The 24097-nt window shown below is 32.7% G+C and overlaps 1 protein-coding gene across 6 annotated transcripts in view; it reads left to right on the plus strand.

The window, feature by feature from the left end:
- Chl1 (cell adhesion molecule L1 like) overlaps window positions 1-24097 on the plus strand; it is a 186146-nt gene that overhangs the window by 87745 nt on the left and 74304 nt on the right. The window lies entirely within an intron of this gene.

Below are 24097 nucleotides of genomic sequence, written 5' to 3' on the forward strand. Positions count from 1 at the left end.
GTACAACTCAAAATTTTGACTGCACATGACTGGAAATGGCCGTGAAAGTGCTGTGAGTATTGATTTTAGAGTTGCAATTAAATTCTGGCAAGTGATGAATTCACAAATATAAAATTCATGAGTAATGAGGATCACCTTTCTACGCATTTTAGATTAAAAAACAGAAAATAAGTCCCTTACAGTCATTTAATAATTCAAAGAAGGACCTTAGTCTGATACTTCCTTCCATCTCTTAGTCCTTCATCCGTTTAACTGAGTGACAAATTCTGATTAGCTATGCCTGACTAATGTAATTAGGAGAGAAGCATAGCTTCACCAGGATCTGCCTGTATATCTGAAAGTATCTGGTCCTACACATAAAGTATTCAATTAATTCTTATTGAAGGAACAACTGAATTTCTCTTATTTGGTACTTTATGAAAACATTTCTGAAACATCAAATGCCAGTGAGTTGCGTGTAGTTGTAATCACACAGAAATGAGTTTGTTATGGTTTCAATTATTCTTAATACAGCTGAAAATAAAGAATAAATAGTATTATATGGTATAATGCATTAAATCAGATCATTTTGGCTATAAAAATGGATAACATATTTAATAAATATTTTAAACGTAAGTAATAAACTGTATGTTCAGATGCAAAGGCAGGTTTGTTAAAGTAATAAAAAGAATTGCATTAACTTTGCAGTGAACAAAGGAAAAGGACATCTGCATTTATCTGTTACTCCAGAAATACAAAATGTAAACTCAAAATGGTACCATGCAGTGCAAGCTTACTTTTTTTTCTTATTGTTATATGTATATCTTACTGAGGTCTTTCCATTGCAGTAGTCACTTGAAGAACAAATTAGATAAATAAACTATATAATTATCCTCATCTTGATTTTAGTGTCTTTAAATTTTTTTCTTGGGGGGTATTAATTATCCAGTAGTGGGAAGAAATTTGGTCATTGTGTCCATCCTCCTGGGTTTCACTTGACAGTGTTTTTAAGACTAGTAATATGAACTTTCAAAATAAGTAATTTGGTTCCTATGAGCAGGAGAGTAAGAATAATTTCTGAACAGCATCATTTTCAATTGTGTATTTTAGCTGATTTTAAAATTTTTGTTAGTATACATTTGTAGTACACAACACTTACATTCTTTGTTTGGAGTTGGTGTTTGCATATAACATGTTAATTCCTTTTTTCATCTCCATTCCCTGTCCTCCCTCCTCCCTATCTCTGTCTCTTGATATCTTCCCACTTGAGAAAGATCTATCTGCCGACTTCTTTTTATTTTGCTGTTTATTTATAATTTGAGTTTCTCGTATAAAATAAACCATGTGGTATATAAGCTTGTGTTTCTGGTTTATTTCACTTTACATTATGGTCTCCAGGTGCATCTATTTTCCTACATATTACTCAAGTTTTTCTTTATGGCAAAGCTATACTTCATTGTGTGTAAACATTACATTTTCTTATGCGTTCATCTGTTGAACGAATAAACTGCTTCCAAGACATAGATACCATAAATTGGGCTGTAATAAACATGAGTATATATGTATCACTTCAATATAAAATATATTTTACTGTGTAAAATCATTTAAAATATCATTTTTCCTTTTTTTGAAATATTCACTGACCCATATTGGCACTGGCTGACTGAGAAATGTTTGGTGTATGCATTTCTAAAAATATTTGTCAGTGAACATAAGGAGCCTTGGACCAGCTAGTGGCTTTGCTGACATTTTTCTGCAGAACAATTTTTTAATATCCTGCTGACTAGGTCCTGTGGAGCCTCACAGCAGAAAAATTGTCTCTTGCAACTCAGCTGATAAATATAACCTTCGCATGTTTGGAAACACAGTTCCTGAGGCAGGATGTAGATTTACCTTTGAATCCAAATGCTTATTTTAGTCTCAGTGCTAAACTGGAGGAAGAAAAACTAGAATTAACTCATCTTACTCTTTTGCTAGTGTTAGAAATGGCCTATTATTTGTATCTCATGCTTTATTTCATTTTCTGTTGCACCCAAGCTCTGGAAATTCTGAAGGCGTTCCTCAAAAATTGTCACTGCAGAAATGCTGACTCTTATAAATCCAGTGAAAGTTTCTAAATGGCAGACATTTCATTTGCATTAAAGACGCTTGAAATCAGTGTTGGTAAAGACCGTGTGGTTACTACAAACAGAAAAAAAAAATATTTGAATGAGGCTTAATCTTTGTAGGTACTGAGGGGTTGTATGTAGTATCTATACATATTTAATCAAAAGTTCTGCTTGGCTTTACTATCATTTACTCACTCCTTTTTTTTTTTTTTTTTTTTTTTTGAAAAATCAAGAGTCAGTTGTTGCAATCATTCAGTAAGTCCTTTGAAAATAATTCTTTTTTAAATAAAGAGTAGTCTATCAAAAATAGCCTCCATAGAACCAGAGTAAAAATTAATATAGCCAACATAATTTGCTTAATAAATTTGATTAACAACACCCCAGGAGAGAATCCTGGGAATTAGAGGGAAATTTGATGTTCTTACTCAAGTGAAATATTCATGCTTCTTATTGATTTTTATCAACATGACTTGTGGATTTATGGTAAGACCCAATAAATGTTTATTGACTGGTTGTTTGAATATGACTACATAGATATATCACAAAGCTTCAAGTTTCTTTATAAAATATTACGTTTTTATTTCAAATAATGAACTATTTGTGCATTTTTTAAAGTTTGGAAATGCTGAGTTGTAAATGAGCAAAGATAACTTACTTAAATTAAAAAGCAATAGCTTGAATTAAAACATATTTGGATCTTTTTTTTCCATTTTCCTGAAAATACAAGCAAATATAAATCAAAACCAATGTAACTGTAGTAAGATTAAACTTTGAACTTTGTCTCTGTCTGTCTCTGACTCTATCATTGTCTCTGTAAGTCTCTCTCCTTCTCCCTCTCCCCTTGTAGTCATACATCTGATTCCGCCAAGTCTTGTTTTGTTTATAAGATTTGTTTTGGCTTCTGTTTCTTACCCAATACCTAACAGGGTAACAGAGTTTAGAAGGAAGATGACTTGGTATTTCTTCAGAGGGCATGTTAAAGTGGCAAAAGGCTAAAGATCTTTAGAGAATTACTTTCCATACATAAATTGTCAACATAATGAACTGGCTAAGCAAGAAGATGAAGAGCAGACAGTATTTAATTATGGGAGTTTCTATTGCTCCAAAACTACAGAAGGAGCAGCTGCTTAAACACTGTTTGCCCTTTGACTAATGGGCAAAGAAACTGAAAGGGCAGCAAAAAGGATTTACCATGTGCAAGATTTCAACAAAAGTAGTATCACCATCAGAGCAACAACAAAAGTATATTAAAAATAGCAAGAAGTCATGTTATAAAAGAGACCATGAATGTATAATTATAAAACGTCTTATTCTTTGGAAGTAGCCAAACTGTAAATGAAAGTGTTATCATCACTCTGAACTAGTGAAAGGTCAATTATTTGCCTTTAGATATATAGTTTAAGTTGGAAGATTAAAATGCCAATTAAAAGGAAAGCATAAAAATACCAATTGAATATAATTTTTTTAAGCTGAACAAAAAGGTTGAAAAAGGGGCTGGGGATTTAGCTCAGTGGCATAAGCACCTGCCTTGCAAGCAGGCAGTCGTGAGTTCGATCCCTGGTACTGATAAAAATGAAAAAGACAAAAAAAAAAAAAAAAAAAAGGTTGAGAAAGCTAAGCAATGACTATGGCTTTTCTTTTGGGTTTCCTTTACTATTAATCGTTTGCTACTTACTACCTGTTGGTTGACTTACCTTCTGATCAAAACTGCTCTGTTCCAAGATTCCTGGCTTATGTTTTAAGTAGATTTCTATAATCTTCATAAAACTAAGCCTCTTCCGATTTAATTGAGTTTAGATGATAAAACCATGACACTCCTGCTTCTCGGGATAATTTGGAAATTATAGCAAAACTATTCTCAAAGGAAGACTTCTATAATTTTGATCCCAACTATCAATTCCTTTATATTTTTGAGGTGCTAAGGATTTTGGATGTTCTTTGAAAGGTACTGTTTGAGTGTTGACGTCTTATCTGAAAATTCTATTCTAACATCCAATCATGTTCTTAATTATTAATTGGTATTTTTTTAGTTTCTCACAAATGGCTAATTATTCATCACCTATCACTGAGTTAGGCCAGTGCATATCACTGTATACTTCAATACATGATATTTGTGTAAACATTCATAAACTTTAAGACTCTCATTAAAGTAATAAACATTGAACTCAAGCTAGTTAATATAAAAATTGAAAGTTACTGTTTCCTACATCAAAATTTGTGTGAGTACACAGGAGGAGATATCCTGAGAGGTGCATATTATCAGTATCATGTGCTATCTTCCTCTCACACTTTTTTGCTTTTCTTTCTATTTCATTTTTATTTTTCACTGACTTCTCAATGAGTTTAGAACTAGGGTCACTGGAGTTTCTCATTCATTCTTTTGTAATTTCATGACCACAGAGGAAATGAGGTTTTGGAAATTCTCAAGGAATCATCTTGACTGTGCACACTTGAGTCACGAGTTCATCTCTTAGAAATATCACAGTGTCCAGGCAAAATTAGATGGTGAGAATGACCAAACACAGACCATAAACACATGTCTGGATAAAATGTATGTGTTGTTATTGGAAAAATGAGAAGGTACAAAGGAAAGCGAAATAATAACCATCATGTGTATTCTTTTATACATTTATATGAACAAAGCACTATTAGGAGAAATTGTCAAATTAAATTATAGAAGAATAGTAAAACCAGCATTCATATGTTTGGGTTCATGAATTATATAATCGTATAATTATATCATCAGCATACAAAGTGAAGTCAGGAAGATGTGACAGAGACACAAATAATGAGAACACCAGCATGTGAAGATGAAAAAAAGAAGTGGAAATCTTGAAGCTAATGTGTCAGGAATATAGAGAGGGAGTAGCATAGACACCTGGTTAGGTGAGTAAATATGAGGGAAGAGACAATGAGTTGTGGAACAGATTGTGATCTAACACAGACACAAGAATAGAGAAAGACAAGGGGTTATAACAATGAGGCTTTTGTTCATTTAATTTTAAAGACAAGTAAAGAGCATTGCTACAATTAGCTCTGCATCCCCTATTTGGGCACATTGGAATATTTTAGCATTAATAGAAAGCATAATATAAAATGAGAATTATGGATAAAATTGATTTGCAGCTTATAAATGCCTTTGCATATGGTATGAGCAAATAACAAGTCTCAATATGTAATGTTATTTTAATCAATGGTAGAGAGAATGTATTATGTTTTAAAGTCATACAATACTTCAAACACTGGAGAGAGAACAAAGCCCTACTGAATAATGAGTGAACGGTATGTATTACAGAAGTACTTGTTCTGGTAGGACACTTCAAATGCCATTTGGCTGCCACTTATGCCTCAGTTTGCTTTGTATCCCAGGGAGATGATCTGACCTTAAGCTTTTGTCAGCTTCAAAGAGAGCTCCAATTTTTGTCTCATCTCTGCGGGACTGAAGCAACACACCCTTGGTTAACAACAGGATACCAAATTGATTTTAATATTGTGAATTCTTTACTGTGATGCAGGAAATGTTATCTGGGCAATCTCAGTGGGTTAGTGATTATAGAGTTGGATTAGACTTCAAAATGCAGACAGACTCTGTAGGTCTGGAGCAGCGATAAGGTTTGGAGTTTAGGGTGTATTAGGAGACCACCTTTATAATCAGCTGTGGATACGTTAATGCACACTTGAGTGTACTTATTGGTTTTATCTGAGTAGTGTAACCAATTTTATTCACTGTTTTCTGTGGTTGTAGCTCAGGGAAGAGAAAATGTATATATCAGCAAATGAATTTTGCTTGAAATATTAGACAGCTTTAATGGTGATAAAATATGATAATGAACTATCTGATATAGCTAATTTATAGCAAGATAGAAGGTTTATTTTGGTTTAAGACTTAGAAAGATTTAGTCAAGACAAAGTAGAACTATTATTTTAGCCCTCTGTGGGAGTTCTGGCTGCGAATGGTAGAGAAAATGTACTACCCACCTAAAGGACAAGGAAACAGAAAAATAGGAAAAGAACAGATCTAAAAACGTGCTTTGAGGACACTCCCCCAGTGTCCAAAGAGTCTCCTACTAGGACCCACCTTCTCAGAGTTCTACCGCTTCTTCAGTAGTATCACAGACTGGGAAACAATCCTCTGAACAGTGGCCTTTTAAGGGCTGCATATTCAGTGTCAAAACTGCAGCATTTGTACATACCCACTGAGGTCTCCATCTGAATTTCAGCCCATGAAGTAGGCATAAAAATGCGTTCCTGCAGAGAATATTTATTGAAGGCTCAGATAATATAATATTGATCATTTTTTTAAAAAAAATCTGACCCATTACCAAGCTTCACTAATAATTTAATGATCTTAGCCTTCATGTGACTTGGGTGAAGCAGAAAGAGATCCTGACCTCGGTGAGGTTCTCATTTTCCCTCGTGACCTCACGTTAGCTCCTATAAGCTTGACAGGCCTGAAAGTTTACTCACTGTACCAAGCCAAGAGGGAAGGGGTGAAATTGTATCAGTGATAATGAGTGGCTCCAGGAATACAACTATGTGAGTGTTTATCTGAAGACATCCTACAGAAAGAGCAACAACAGCTTTAAAAATCATAAAAATAGTGAGCTGGCCAGCAAAGCAAGTCCTCTATTCCCCCCCTCCCTCCATTCTGTTCAGCTACTGGCGTATATCGACAAGAAAGTCCTTGAATGTTTTATCAATGAAATGATAGGATTTCTATTCATCAATTTGAAGCAAATAGCGGAATTTGTCACTAGAGAAAATTGCTACTATTGTACTATTCCAGATGTGCAATTAATAAGTAAAATTTAGAGAGTTGGTCGTAGACCAATTTGTAGAAAGTAAAGTAATTTGCTTTGAAAAAAAAAACATTTAAAGGACTCAAGTTTTCAGCTTTAATCATTAGATTGAATAGTGATGCTTTGAGAAATTGCATCAAAGGAGAACAAATGCAACTTTAGATTTTCTTAGTTTCAAGAGACTACAAGTTGAAATTTGTTTTAGATTAGAGGAACATATAGGAAGGCAGACATTTGATAGGATACTGACAGAAGATATGGCTTTGTGTTCTGTTTACTTTGTATGAGTGGGGAGAAAACACTATTATTCAGTGGCAGTGGCCTAATAAGGATGCAATGTGTTAAGTTTTCTTTCTTTGTCATATTATTTTGTTTTTCTTTGCATATGAATACTTCATTTGTGCAGGCTAAATATTCCTTATCTGTGAGTCCTAGGATCAGAAATACTTCAGATTTTGAATAATGCATATTTTTAAATTTGCAAAAACATACAGACATATATTAGAGAAGAAATCCAAGACTAAATGTGAAATTTGTCTATGCTTCATATTTTTATATATATATATATATATATATATATATATATATATATATCTCCTAGAGTTAATTGTATACAATACTTTTAGTGCAGTTACCTTCCTACTGGCACATTTAACATAAAGTTAGAAATGAAATTTATTTTTCAGGTGCAGCATTATATCAGTGATCAAAAAGCATTGAATTTTGAAGTATTTCATATTTTCAGATCACAGGTGCCCAATATTTATTTAATCTTTACATAGTCATTGGATACCAGCCACTGATATGTGCAAAGCAGTGTTTTTGTGAATGAATCTGTAATGCTAAGCAAAAAACAACCAGTTCTTGTTAATTCAAACTAATTATACAGTGAAAAAGAGCATTAACTATCATACTTGGAAGGTATAATTTAAGAAAAATAAACATTCTCACAAGGCAAGTTTCATTTTTAAGAAAAAAAATACTATATAACCAAAGTTCTTGTGATATTACAAGACATTCTAAGAAATCAGAGCCAAGTTATGCAATTCAAAACAAGGAATTGTTCTCTAGGTAAAAGGTGATGGAAGAGAAGTACTCAGACTGATGGAACATTCTGACAAATCTTTTGGAGTATATGGTAAGTTAAAGGAACACATAGAAAAGGAAAGTGGAGAAGTGTTCAGTTTCCAGATCACCAATAATTCACAAAGCATAGTATGTTAAATCATGTTTCAAGAATAAGGAATGCCACTGTAGATTTTTAAAAATCATTAATGCAAGTCACCTTTATCCAAGGAACAAGGGCAAAATAGAAGAACTTCATCTCCTTCTTGACGTGTATGCATAAGGAATGAGCCAAGCCCCACTAAGGTTCCTCCATAGTTTTTACCTCAGACATACATATGTATGGTTGACTTAGTTTGCTGATATCATTCCTGTGTAACTTAATGCTCCAGGTGGAAGATGACAATCCCTGATTTTATAGAGAATTCTAATTGGACCCCTTAAAAAACAGAGACTTACTAGAACCCCCATTTATCATTTGGGTTCCATTGCCCCCCTCCACCATTGATTAATTCAATGTACATAATAATTGGTTGATAAGAGAACTGCATTCTTTTGCAACTTTGCAATTATAATATTTACTAAGTTTCGAAATTGTCTAGTTTAACGTGTGAACTGAAAATGCAGAATTTTTACTGTGACAAGCTCTACTTGGGAAGAGATGCAGCATTGCCATACATTAGTCACAATTGTATGATAAGTTTTTAACCTAAGAATCACAATTTCCTCTACTTTATGTTCTTCCAAAAAGAAGTCTCTCTTTAGATGACTGAGTGGGAGGCTTTATTTTATAAATTACTCTGTAATAAGTTATGCTTTACTCATATCTGATCATACATAAAATTGATTTCCTTTTGACTGTGTTCCATACATTGAATTTAAATTACATGACAAGCCACATTTATAAAAACTTAGCTCTAGAGCTCTAGTTTATTAGTGCTAATGGTGTGTAAGTAGTAAAAGATGAGATTGACTTTTTCCATCCAAGGGACAATCACTACAATACAAAATAAATTATGTGGCTAAAAGTCACTTTGGTTCATATCAGGTTTAACCAAACCCTTATGGAACACTTTCTTTATCCCTTGCTAATCATGATATTTCAGTAACTATGATATTACCACTGGAGACACAAAATTGTATGTAAAACCACATCTAATTAATGAATTAATATTGAGATGTGGATAAATTTAAGGACATTTAAAATAATGATAGTGACTGAAACTTAATTATACTTTATAACTGCATAAATTTAGGTGTTTCCCTCATTTATTCATTTCCTAAACCAGTGATTTGTGATTTCCCCAGCAAAGCCCCATTGTCTTTATCTGATTGTTCTATGGACATCACCCTTTTTTACTTAACAAATTATCTTTTTCACTTAACAAATTATCACACAGGTCATTTACTACAAAATGAATTATTCACACACACATATATGTGGTATAAGAGTGTACCTATTATATAAATAAAAAGAACTTGTAAAAGTATAACTAAATAAAATATAAATACAAATGTCTGTCATACTTTAAACATTGCCTACAAGGAATGGTAAGAAGAAAGCTATTCTTTTTAAACTTTTTAAAAAAAATTTAAATAGTATAAAATTAAACACAACAAAACATAACACAACAAAACACAAGAAAGCAATGTAAGAGACACAAATTGCAAAGCAAGACAACCAGAGATCTTCACTATCTATCATATTTTCTTTTGTTTTCTTCCAAATAGATGTCCATGTCTTCACATACAGTGAATTCATACAAAACAACATAGTATAAAACTGATCCAAACAGGATGATGAAGGCAGTTTAGGTCTTCAAGACCAGACAATAGGAAAGTCAATGGCTGTCATAGTGTCTCTCATTCTCTTCAAAATACCTGTTTATACTTTCATGTATGTTGAAATTAAACAAAACAAACAGACTAAAATCACGCTGAAGATAGAAAATAGAATTGTGGATTTCACATCATGACACTACAGAATCACCACTGGGTACTATAGTGTCTCTTTTTCTTCAAAGTAGTTGTTCATTTCATCATGCATTATATAATCAGTTGTCATAGACTGACAGTTCTATGCATGCATGAGTCTCTACATGGGTATCCATCCTTTCTGTATTAGAGGGAAAAACAAAGCAAGACAAAACACAACAAAATCCTAGAAAAACATGAAACAAAAAATTCATATAAATCCACAATACAAGGTGATCTACAATGGTTACTAGGATGTCTCTTGTTATCTTCAATTGAATTGTCTGTATCATCAGGCATAGTATAATTGAATTTAGCAGTACATAACAATATTAATAAAAATGAAACATTGGAGACATTGTAAGACTATACTCTCAGACTCGATACTATAAATCATAACAGATTTGAATAAAATCAGTCAATACAAAACAACAATCTAACAAACCAGATTCAAATAATATCAGTCATGATAAGACAGTTTAAGTTATACAGGGCTTCAGATTAAGTTAATAGGAAATTGAGGATGATTACCGTAGTGTGTCCTGCTATTTTTGGGATAGCTGTCTGTGCCCACAAATCTAGTACAAATAGACAAACTGGGACAGAATATAATCCATCTAAACAGAGCGGTGAGAGTAATGTGGGTTTTAAATCCTGATACACTATTAAAAATATCCTCTACTTTCCTTTTTTAGACAATTCCTCCATTTTCACTCCCACAGGGTGCACTGTGCATTTTGGGTCATATCATCTCCCTCAGTTCTTAGAATGGGGGGACAACCGGCTATATACCTAAGTGGTTCTGAACCTTCTCACTGCTAGACTTGATCTCAAGTTGTATTCCATTACCTACAAAGCCTCCAAGTTTTCCTTCATTCTAGCTGAGTACTCCTCTACTGCACAAAAGTATCATGTCTTTCCAACCTATCTTCATGTGCTGTTTGGGTTGCCACTATTGCTCTCTGGTTCCCTGTCACATAGAGCATTGTTTTCTTTTATTTGATTTTTGGTTCAAAAACACTCCTTCAGGTTTAATTCTATTTCCTATACAGAGCATCTTGATCAATCCTATCTTCTGCTCTACCTTGGCTGTGTTTCTTTTTGTTAGTGTATCAAGGCTATGTTAGAGATTATAGCCAACCTTCTCTGCCTCATTTCTGCTATGCTATTTTTCTGCTTATTGGTTGTCTGATTTTCTCCTTCATTCCACTGTCTGCCCTGTTCATTGATGCCACTGTTCATGAAATCCTATTTTCTCTCTCTGTCTCTCTCTCTCTCTCTCTCTCTCTCTCTCTCTCTCGAATATCTATCCTTCAGTGTTTTGTAGGGTTGGATTAGTGGTCATGAACTCCCCTAGTTCTTCTTTGTCTTGGAAGCATCTTGTTTCTCCATTCATTTTGAGAGACAATTTTCAGGGTACATAAATTTGGGTTAGAGATTATTTTCTTTCAGTGCTTGGAATACTTTGCTCCAAGCTCTTCTTGATTTGATGGTTTGTGTCTAGAAGTCTGTCATGATTTCTTTTATATGTGATCTGTTTCTTTTCTCTGATGGCTTTTAATATTCTGTTCTTGTGATGAATTTCTGAGATCTTGATTTTTATATGTCTGGGTGTAACTCTGTTTTGGTTGTAGGTGGCTGAAGTTCTCTATGCCACATATATATGCATATCATTTCATTGTCCTATGCTTGTGAAGTTTTCCTTAGTTATTTCTGTGAATAGTCTTTGCATTTCTTTTGTGTTTATCCTTGTTTCTTCCTCACATTTTTTATTCTTAAGGTATATATCCTCTTGTCAACTTCTAGCCTTTGCATTGTTACTGCTTGTTTCCTTGTTATTTTTAAGAGATCTTTCCTTTTGTGATCAGACATTGCAAACCTATCTTCAAGTTTTCTTAATCTATCTCTAGTTACCATCAGGGCAAAATTTCCAGCTTTCATTGAAGTTTTTAATTTCCTGATAATCCCTTTGAATATGTTTCATGTATTCTAAGTTTTCTTTATATTCTTCATTGAATGTTTCTCTCCTTTTTTTTTTTTGCATTACTCCATTCTTCAGTCTGAGTCTTCTTCAGAGGTGCTTAGCATTTCTTTTATTAATCTTCTTATATCTTGCTTTACTTGAATTAATATTTCAGTTTTGAGCTTGCTTATGATGTCAAAAAGATATCTCTTTATGTCTGCTGATACTATGTCTGATATTGCATGTTTGCTGCCCTCAATCTCTTCTGTATTTACCTCACCTGGATCAATATTTGCAGGGTTAGGGACTGGGGACTTTTTCTTATTTCTTTCTCTTGTCAGATTTTTGTTTTCTTCCATACAGGTGTATAGCAGAGATCCCAGTCCCTTTCCTTGTTGGTTATGGTTATGGAACATGCTGGCTAGGGATTTCTGCCCTCTCTAGTTTGCTGTTGTGCACTGAAGTGTAAGCAGGGCAGTGTATGTTGGCCCCTCCTCTCTGGGCCAGTCAAACTGTGGGGGCCTTCATGACAAAAGTGTGTCACACTTATGAAATCAGTTAGGGACAATTTACTGAGTCCCAGCCATGGGTGTGACCCAGGCCAAGCAGATCCTACCAATCTGCTCTGGGCAGGGAGCAAACAACTGAAGTCACTGCCATTCCTTGTTCATGCACATCCGGCCCAATTCCAACATGTCATACAGTTAGTCACCCCTTTCCCGTGGAAGGGTCTTATTCCAAGTACTCACCATGGGTTAGTGCAGGTCTCCACATCAGCTCCTTTCTCCATTGCGCTCGCCAACCCCTGACTTCAGCACGACTGTGGTTCCAGCGAATCACAATGGTGCCAGTTTGCGTGCCTTCAGTGAGAGCACCATGGCTACTAATCTGAGCTGCTCTGACGGTAGCCCCAGGACCATGTGTTTGACCAGTTCTTTTCACTTTAGTTTCTTCCTGGGTTTAGAGGATCCATCTCCTTCTGTTTGGTCCTCTCCAGGATGTTTTATTCTGGCATCTAAGTTGTTTCTCTTAAGGAGGCTCGTATTTTGCTACCTACTGATCCACCATATCTAGCTTTGCCCCAAAGAAACTATTCAGTCTTTACATGTTTAATGCCATATATTTCTTTGCCTTTGTTTTTCACAATGGGAGTATTTTTATTTTTATTGTAAAATAAGGACAAATCAATTAATATTGTATACAATAAAAGTGTAATTTTTATAAATGTCATTAAGATTTGATACAAAGGGTCACTAAGCATATATATATTTAAGTAAGCTTTTCTAAACCTAGAAAGTTGTGTCTGTTGTTATTCAAATAAAAGAAGCTACCCAGAAAGTTTTCTTTTCATTCCAAAAATAGTTGTGTCTGTTATTCAAATAAAATAAGCTAATCAATTCAAAATGACATATAAGCTATAATGCCTTTCTGCTCTGATTTCTTATTCATGGAAAGTTAGTGTAGGATAGGAAGAGTTTAGAGACCTAGGTCATTGACACAGAATTCTGCATTAATTCTTTTCATAAAACTTCAAAGAATGATCAGTCAAATTTGTCAGCTCTACTATCATCATCAAAGCAGATGAGCCAAAGAAAATTATAAGCTCTTCATAAATTTTTTTATAAGTACCTAGAAACCATAATTTTTATCTTATGGCTTAAAAAGAACACAATTGCTTTCAGAATGTGCAATGACAAGATTGAAAATTCTGCTAATATATAATAGGTATTCACATATCTGTCAGATTATTTGAAATAAAAATACTTCTATTTTTAAATTAATCTTTCTTAGCCAACCATTAGGGTGTGCTTATATACAAACATTATTTCTTCAGTATTCCCTGAATCTCTGTGATCATAGCTTCTTTGCTTCATTATATTTCCCCTGAAAGTTTTGAATTTATTAGAGAAATATTTTAAATAACTAAATTTTTGGAAAATATTTTCTTACTTGACAAGTAATAAATGTATGCATTTATTAGGCACAGTGTGATATTTTGTTTCATGTACATATTATCACCAAGTGAAGATAATTAAGTTATCTGTAACCTCAAACATTTATCATGTCTTTGGTATGCAAACACTCAATCTACTATCATGTTTATTTTTATTTATATGATTCATATTGTTAATATAATTAGTTTTGTGTAGTAATATACCAGAATTTATTCTTATGTAGTACTCATTAAAAACTCCCTTCTCATATAGATGCTACTTTAGTCTCTCCAGCCTTAGGTAACACCATTCCAGTTTCTACTTCTATGAGCTCAACCTTTTTTAAATTCCACACAAGAGTGAAATCATGTGGTACTTGATAGATTGTTTTTTGTTTGCCTTACTTAACATTACGATTTCCAAGTCAACTCATGTTGCTTCAAATGACAGGATATCATTCTTCATGTATATATGTGGGCTTGTGTGAAAGTGTGTATGTGTGTGTATATATAATATACATATATATATATATATATATATATATATATATATATATGACATTTTTGTTATCCATTCATTTAATAATGGACAGTCATGTTGGTTCTATATCTTGAATTCAGGAATAGTGCTTCAGTGAACACTGGAGTGCACATATCTTTCCAACATATTGATTTCATATCACTTGATAAGAGAAGAATTGATATAGCACATGATAATTTTGTTTTTAATTCAAAGTTCATTTTTTTTTCCATATCGGCTATACTGATTTGCATTCTTGCTAACAATATATAAGAGTTCCCATTTTTTTCACATCATTACCAGCATTCACTATTTTTTGTCTTTTTGAAAATAGCCATTCTAACTGGAGTAAGAGGATAATTCATTTTAATTTAGATTTGTATCTTCCTTGTGACTAGTAATGTTGAACATTTTAAAATATATTTTGCCATTTAGAGAGTACCTTTTCAATTATTTTGTCCATTTTACTTGATTTATTTGAGGTTTTAGATACTGTGTAGATAATCAAATTTTAAGAAAAAATAATTTTAAAGTTTTCATTAGTACTGTATGAATATTTGCATTTATTACCAATTAGTGAAAAAAGAAATCTGAAAACAAAACAGAAATGGCAATAAAATCATTGGTGCTAAAGTAGCATAGACATAGAAACTTAGGTGTGTGATATCCCAAACCATGAATGAATAATTAAAATCATGCAGTCTTGCTTTTCCTGAAAGTACCCACTAATACCATGTTATGTGCTTGACATTCACAAGCAGTTCAAAATCATGGTGTCTGTCTTACTCATTAAAAGATCCTTATATGCCTTTTGAAAACTAAGAAAAACAAGGACATAATGAAGCATCTGTTGCCAGAATTCATGTGATAACGCCTTGGAAATGGTGTTAGTTGATGTTAATGATCAGTAACAGATTTATAAAATGATAGTTTTCTGAAAAAGGTTTCCCAGAGAAACTTCACAGAATATTGTAATCCCACCTTGCTTGCATTTTGACCTAATCCAGTATGTCCATTTTTCATGATTATTTTCCTTTTGTAGATTATTGGTTTCATCTAAATCTTAGAGGAATTTCAGGTTTTGGTTATGCTTTCATAACCTGGTTACCTGGCTCTGTGTGCCAAGGACAGCCTTAAAATAAAGTATTACAGAAGTCAAATATGTGCTAGTCATTAGATGTGTATATGTCTGTGAAGTCTTATATCTAGATGTCCTGCCAAAGCCTTATGTACTCACAAATAGGGCTTTTGGGAGGTTCTTGGATCTAGAGTGTGTGAATGTCAATAAATGGTGTAATACTGTGATTAAGGGTGTGTGTATTAGCCTACTAATTGGTTTAGCATAGTTCTTGGGGTGCATGATGGAAGCCCCAACCTGGATGTGGGTGGCACCAATCAAGGTTTACAATTAGATGGAATATACTGGGAGAAGGGAAGGCAGGCTTGCTGCTGCTGCTGCTGCTGCTGCTGCTGCTTTGCTGTCTCCTGCCTGCTTGCCATGTTCTGTTTCTCCTCTGTGATGTCTGTCTGCAATACCCACTGTCTGGGAGTCAGACAATTATGGACTGAAACCTCTACAAATTAAGCTAAATAAACTTTCCCTCTTTTTACTTTTGGGAACCTGTATTTTGTCTCAATAACAAAGTAGCTAAAATAGTGTGTATATGCCTGTGTGTGCCTATGTACATATGAGCACTAGTCTTATCCCATATTCTGTTAATGAAGCAGACTCCCAGTTATTAAATTTTTGAGACTTTATGATAGAACTCTGTAAGAAAGCTTCTCTAGAGACATATGACACAATCTTCTAGATGCAGAGGCCCACTACCCTGCCAATTGAAGTCAAAGATAGAAACCATCATTGTAGGAATGAGTGGAGTCAGAAGTAATGAAATTGCAGGCTGAAGGACCCCTTTAATATTTTTTATGCTGTTCATTCAAGGGTGCCTGTACAAACATTTCTAGTGATTCTACCTGTACAGAATGACACTCGTTTTACTTTAGAATATTCTTCTAACATCAATTATGGTAGCTAACAAGTCATTTTATATTTTTCAAAATGAAAGTACCTGAAGTACATGTAGTAGGCAATTCTACTAGATTTGATTAGAGATTTAGAAAATTTTCGTGTCTTTTTTATATATCAGCCAGTCACATTTATGAATAAATTAAATTCAGAAGTATTATGTAATTATCACACTATATTGGCTGAAATATTATAAAGTAAAATTTAGAAAATTTAATACTTTTCTTTTGTTAGCACTTATCTGAACCACTAAAACCTATGAATATACTTGAATGTAAGTAGACACTGATAAAGATAAAGATATTCATTGGAAGTTTCATTTCTATTGGCCTTTGTAAAGTTGTGTAACAATCCCAGAATGTTTAACTCCATGTTTTAAACTTTCAAACTCATATTTACTTTAAAAAGTAATTCAGAAAATTTAATTTTAGGATTGTCATTGTCTGAATGACAAAAAGTTATAAAATTTAATTGTCACTTCACATTTATGCAGAGTATATATTATTTTGTGTATATATATATATATGCAATTCATTCATTCATTTTTTTCAGAAATATTTATTTAAAATGTTTTTGTTTATTAGTAGGCAAAATAAAACTTTTCATAGATTGTGGTACATTCCTCAACAATGTAGAATCTAAGGCCCAAGGTTTACTCAGTGGTGTAAGTAACCTGCCTGACAAGCACGAGGTCCTAAGTTTGATCCCTGGTGCCAAAAAAAAGAAGTAGTATTTATTTACAAACATGAATATAAGTTAGAACAATATTATTGTTAATTTTATAAATTATAGTGTGTGCTCACTAAAGACATTTGATTAATATAGGTGAGTAGAAAGTAGATGAAAAGCATCTAAAACTTAGATTTTTTTCTAATCAGTATTCCATATATTAAATGTAATCTTTATTTCTATTCAAATATTGTATTTACTGCATTATTAATTAAAACTTCCTACTTATGATTGATTTTTGTGAATATTTTCCAGATATAGTGATAGCTATTTTCATATTTATCTATATAGTAAGATTTCCTTTTATATCTTCTATTTCCTTTCTGAAGTATTCTATTTCCTTTCTGAAAATTCCTTTCAAGATACTGAGCAAAACTGAGATATATAAGGAATAAAGAAGAAATCAATAAAGAGTGTTTACTGACAGGAAAAGAATAAAGAAGAGTAAGAAATTATTTAAAAATGGACAATCATCCAATTTCAGGTAGATGTCAATGACCATTTATTAGAAGGCACTAGCATCTATGACAATTTTTGTAAGTAGGGCTTCATGGTAAAAACATGAAAAAGTGTTATAAGAATACATTTTTAAAAATTAAGAAACTGTTTCCTGAATTTGATTTTTTGTTATAGTTTTGGAATTTTTTGTATCATGGTTTGCTCATATGTTTCAGTTTTATTTTTACATAGGCTTTATTTTTTAGGTACTTTTTATGATTTACAACAAAACTGAGCAGAGAATTCAGAGTTTTTTTTTTTTAACCATGATTCCAATATACACATAGAATTTCTCACTATCAGTATCTCCCACCAGAGTATTACTTTTATAATTATAGCTCTAAATCAGCATATCACAACACTGTATATTTGTAGTGTACATTGGACTTTAGACTTGTAGAACACTCTCTGAGTTTGGACAAGTGCACAGTGACTTGCAACACTTGTAACACTCTTCTGAGCAGTTTCCCTAATGTATGTGCTACTTATTTTCCTCCTCTCTCCATCATCCTTGGCAACCACTAATCTTTTTAGTGTATCCACAAATTTTTTGAGGTTGTTGCTTTTTGTTTTAGTGTGTCATACAGTAAAAATAGTACTGTTCATAGTCTCTGTCAGTTTGGCCTATTTACCAGATAGTGTGAATTATAGTTTCATCCTTTCTCTTTTTCAAGCACTAACTTTCCATTTGCCTGCTGGAGGATATTTGGGTTGCTTTCAGGTTTTGACAATTATAAATAAAACTGCTGCAAACATCCATTTCCAAGTACATTTGGGCATACTTTCAACTCCTTTAAGTAAAAAAGTTGTACAGCTGCTAAACTTATAGAAAATTATATCATTTTGTAAGAATGATTAATCTGCTTTCCAAAGTGACCGTTTCAATAGCAGTAACTTATGAAATATCCAATATTTATAAACTAGTTTCTTTTCAACTAGCAAACTAAGCACCAGTATATCTCGCAGTGGAGTTGCTATTTCTGCGGTCAGTCTTTCTTTGACAAGGACAGTGCTGAACATTAATGAACGTTTAGGATACATGGTTCTTTAACACTAAATGGCAATAGCATTTTCAGTCATTTTAACAACAACAACAAATATGCCCACATAATCCAAGCAGCACCTAACCTGGATGAATAAAGGGACACAAATTGATTTTATCTTCTGTGAAGTGGCTGTCTCTAATCCTCTAGAAATGAAGCTAAAGGAATGTTTTTGCTGACTAAAATTACTTGCAACAATCAAGAAGTGGTTAACTGAATTTATATGTGTGGCAAATTTACTGAGCTATGCATGTAAGTTTTGTGCATTTTTGGAATTCTGAGGGGGTTTACCTTATTTTTAAAACATATGCTCTAGATGATGTATGTTATTTTGTGAAAAATTCCTATGAGAATAACTTACATGTTGGGATGTAAGACAATATTCTCCATCCTTCTAGTTAAATGACCTTCAATTTTAGTGGTTTTCTTTCTTACCCTCTACAATGAGGGAGGTTGAAGTAGACATCATTTCATTGAACTATTTGTTGGAGTAGTATTCAAAAATAAGAAAGGAGAGAATAATGCATACATACACATCTATGTGTACACTGCACTCAGTTTAGTCTCATCAGAGCTCACCAAAAGTGTTTTGCTATTTAATTAAATAAATGATGTTATTAATGTTATCAGTTTATCCTACATAATTATTAACTAAACCTGACATTTTTCCAATAAAATCAATTTGCTTCTAACAGAAGCTGCATTTCTTTGAACCGCTCTGTAAAAATATGCCAGCTCTGCAGGAACGATGAATTAACACTTCAAGCAATTCTTTTGTCTTGTCACTTGGGTGACAGAAAAGAGTCTGAGTGGATATGGCTATAATGCACAGTATTTTCTTTGTTTTCAGAATAAAAAGCTATTAACAGTTATTTCAAGATTACTGTGTTCATGATACTTGTAAACTGATTTATGGCATTAGCCAAGCAGGTGATTGAACAAAAGCTTGTTAATTTTCTTTGTGTTTATCCTTCCTTAGCTTTAATGTGTGGAGTGGTTGTGATCCCACTTCAAGCTTATGGAAATGCCCTGCACCTCCTCCTCCACATGACCTCTTCTAAATCAAGGGGATAGTATATCCCATCCTGAAAATCACATAAAAAGAAATTTCATAAAAGGATACTTCAAGTCAGAGGGAAGTGAAGGTGACATCCACTCTATCATGAAAGTGTCAGATGCGTTTTTTATAAGACACCTTGCTTGATTCAGCTCAGTGATTTTTAAGCCATTTCACTGCACAACGCAAAATTTTTAAAGAATTCTAAGTATTAACATCAGTGCCATTATACAAAGTGTTGTTATTTTTTTAGAATTATTATAAGAATACCAGGGTCATATCCTTTTCTGTTTACCGTATTAGAAGTTGTTGATGTATTTTGAGAGTCCCAAATAAGAAAATGTTTAATGATTTGGTACTCAGAGGTTAATTCTTGTCTCTGAAATTCACTGAGACACAGACAATTTAATGTTGTCTCTGGATCAGGGGGAGTGTCACACAAGCAGGATCCCCTCACCCTTATCTTGGCTGCATGTATTGTATGTCTTCTATAAATATGATAGAGGGACTGTCATTATCATTTCTGCTTTATATGGGGACTGCCAAAAAATAAAAATTTTAAAATAGTGATCATAGGAGTTAATATTTTATTTGCTCTATTCTATTTTAGAAAATTGGCCCTAAAATGATTGTGAATAATTATTGAGAAAAAATGCCAATGATTTTGAAAATTATCATAAAGGTAAAACATACTATCCCCTAAATAGCTGGCATTTTAAATGCTTTTTCATCCATTCACCACACTAGTCATATTCTATTCTTCTTTAGGATGCCATGGAGAATTATTTTTAACTTTGGTTATGCAAATTTGAGTAATTTTATTTTTTAGCAGAAAATAAAAGTATTTGCAATTCATTAAGACAATTAGAGAACCTTAGTGTCAAAGGTCTCAGCATATGTGACAGCACTATTATTAGACTTTTTAAAAATATGATTATTAGGGGATAGTTATTATTTAGAATACATTAACAGTAGCAGAGACCTTTGAACTAATTATATGGTATTTTGTATTTTTGATATCTGTCTCTATATACATACTTATATTCCAAAGTCAGACTGTTCTTAACTTATTTTTGTTCATCTTCACCTCTCTACATTTTATTAATCAAATTTAAATTTAAATTTAATTAATAAAATTTAAAACTATCTCCATTAGAGACTTTACAAATTTGATAAATTAGGAATCAAAACATGAAAGATAGAGATGAAAATGTATCATGAATATGTACTAACACTTAAATAATTACTGTAAATTATACTCACATTTTCTTTTGTTGATCTGTGGCTTTCAAAACTGTTAGATAAGGAAAACTAAACTTCTGAGTTTTAATTGTGCAGAGTATACAGGATATATACATATATAATATATATTAACATATGATATAATATATATTAATATTTAGACTACAAATTTCCTAAATCTGGTTCCACCAAAAGAAATATAGACACTATTGGTAACTTTAGAAAGTCTCTTTTTCTGTTTATTTATTTTGTTTTTGCTTTAAATAGATGTCAGTATTCTTTCTCATAATTCTACAGCTTTGTTCAATGTCCTCCTAGAAAAAGAATTTTACTGTTTTTGGAATATTTTAAGCTCAGTATTTTAGGCTGATTTCTGATTTCCACAGAAAGAGTGGTCATTCAAGAATTATTATTATTCAGAATATATTAACAATAGTGTAAGACATTAAACACATCTCTATTGTATTAATATTAAAAGATATTATGAAATAGAAAGTAGTATGAAGAACTTCCATATGAATTGCACAGCCTCAGCAATCACCAGTATTTCATAAATTCTTTTATCTTATTTCCTATATCAAATAGTTTTTACTGCATGGTAACTTCTTAAAATCTAGAAACAGAACTTGTTCTGTTGATCAGGAGCTTGCCAATTTCCAAAAGTCAAGAGATAGCTTCTTAAAAGGAAAGATACAGTCTCCTGAAAGTGGGTGAACATAAGAATAGGAGATTACAACCAATCTACCATACTTTACCACTAAATACTTTAGAAATTATATTTTTATTTTCTAAATTTCCTGATTTTGTTTCTTTGTATAGAAGCATACAAGTTAACAATAGTCTTTAGATAAATACCATTAACACTAAGAAAATAACCACTACTATCAGAGCTTTACATGCATTTCATTTATTATTCTGTGCTATTATACGTGATTTCACTTAAAACTCATAAATATGCTATAGTACAGCACAATTTCATGCACTGATAGGGAGGAATATGAAAGGTCAGGTTAATTACCCGTGGCCATATATTAAGTCACCCTTAGAAGATACTGACCCATTTTCAACAATGTTTTTTGCTTTATATTACTTTTTCTTTTTGACCTGGCATTTGTTTAAGAGATTAAATAAAATTGACAAAGGCTAAGCTGGCTCATAGTTTCATTTCTGTGGGCAAAAGATGAATTTAATTAATGAAATAAATTGTACCTAGATTCGGCACTATGCAAGTTTTGTAAATATACAGTAGGCTTAACTATCATATAAGTGGCCATGGGTTTGATTCCTACTATCATCCTCCTAAAAATCACAAAAATCTCTGAGATCACCTTATAATACTGATGATATATTACAGGCCATGTTTAGAAAAAAACATAAAGAATTGTACTTCCTTATGGTTGCATTGAAAGTAATCCTATGATGTGTGCATGGTTGCCCACACATACGACAATATCACAAAGCCAGTGTTCTTTTAATTAGCACTCCTATTCACCCTGCTGCTGGAGATTGAAGCCAGTGGCTTAAGGCTGAACTACTTCCCCGGGTCTTTTTAATTTTTTAAAATTTATTTTAAAACAGGATCTCACTTTTAAGGTACCTAGGTGAGAATCAAACCTGCAATCTTCCTGACTCAGCTTACCAAAATTCTGGGATGACAAGTGGGCACTCTGCTTTTAATTCTTATACACTAGTCAAATTTAAGAAGCTCAGTCATCGGTGAAGGGTCAACTGTATCTTAACATCCTAAAATGCCTATTTTCCATTGACTCAGATGGCAAGGACAATCCGTACATTTTTAAGGAATGAATGAAGGGGTAGGATAATGTAAACCAACTTATTCAAATTCATAAAAATTAATTGACATTTTCTTTCCAAATATGTGTTAATATCGTTAATATAAGCTAGCTGACACCAGATTCATGTGCTAGGTTTCAAATGTTTCAGTATAGTTTGCTCTTAAATGTCAGCTCCATCCTGAGATATAATAATTGCTTTTGTCTCTGTAGTCTAGTATGAGGCATTTAAGCTCATTCTTTCAAGGAAGATAAATAGGGATATAATTTTATCGCTGTGTTACTGCTGCAAAACAGAATTACTCAACAACATGCCCTTTATACACTTGACAATGAAATGCAGGCTGACTTTCCTTTTCAGCTTCAAAACTATTTTGCGGCTTCATCACCTAATGAAATCTTCATAGTGGGAAGTCGCATTTTAGCTTTCAGTAACCACAGTCTTACAGTCTGTAAGCATGCATAAATCTCGTGTAAATTGAAGCTAATTTTTCCAGGAGATAAGGTCAGATGTAGAATTCACCATTGTCTGTATTCAAAACTGATGATGTTGTCAGTATTTGTTAGACCCATGAATGCATTTTGTATTCATTTTATAGTAGGGTTTTGAACTGGCTTCTTTTCACAGAATAAATTTCTTAGGTTAAGATCATATACTTAATATCATTGCAATTCCAAAGCCAGATCACCACTACTGAAGAATTAGTTTCTATGAGATATTGTTCTATAGCAGTTAGAGATCATTGAACTTGCCAGCCTAAATCAAGAGAGTAATTGAAGTTGAATCTGTCTTTATTTCAAGGTAGAAAGATGTATGAGATATTAATCTGGAAATATGGTCTCCTAATAGCAGCACAGTTTTAAAAGGCTTGCTTCTGACAAATAGAAGGCAACTCATTAGACACATATATGAGATGCTATTAAAGCAATCAGCATTGAATATTAATGAGACAGAATATGAAATGATAAATTGCAGGTAAGGAGTGATATGTAACTGTAAACAATGAATTTAGATGACTATTTTAAAACTATTTCAGAAGACAAAGGAGAAGAAATCTCCAAGGTCATGCCACTAATATTCTTTAGACTTTTCATATTCAAAAGAGATATATGGATTAGTGTCTCCCAACTTTGGACAAAGGAGAAGAGCTCAGTTTCTAAAGTTCAATCATTGTCTCATTTTTATAATTAAAGCAATGTTTTCTACAAATAATTTGCTTTATTAACCTAACTCATTTTGTCAAGAAATTGGGTGCCAATATTGTAATACATTTGAAAGTACTTAAAATTGCTCACATGATATGTCATTTTACCAAATCTTCTGAAGCAAATATGTATAATTTTTTCAATGCCAATTTTAAATAGATG

The sequence above is a fragment of the Cavia porcellus genome, unplaced genomic scaffold (assembly GCF_034190915.1).
Source record: "Cavia porcellus strain 051 isolate PalLab524CR breed Dunkin Hartley unplaced genomic scaffold, mCavPor4.1 scaffold_13, whole genome shotgun sequence".
Lineage (NCBI taxonomy): Eukaryota > Metazoa > Chordata > Mammalia > Rodentia > Caviidae > Cavia > Cavia porcellus.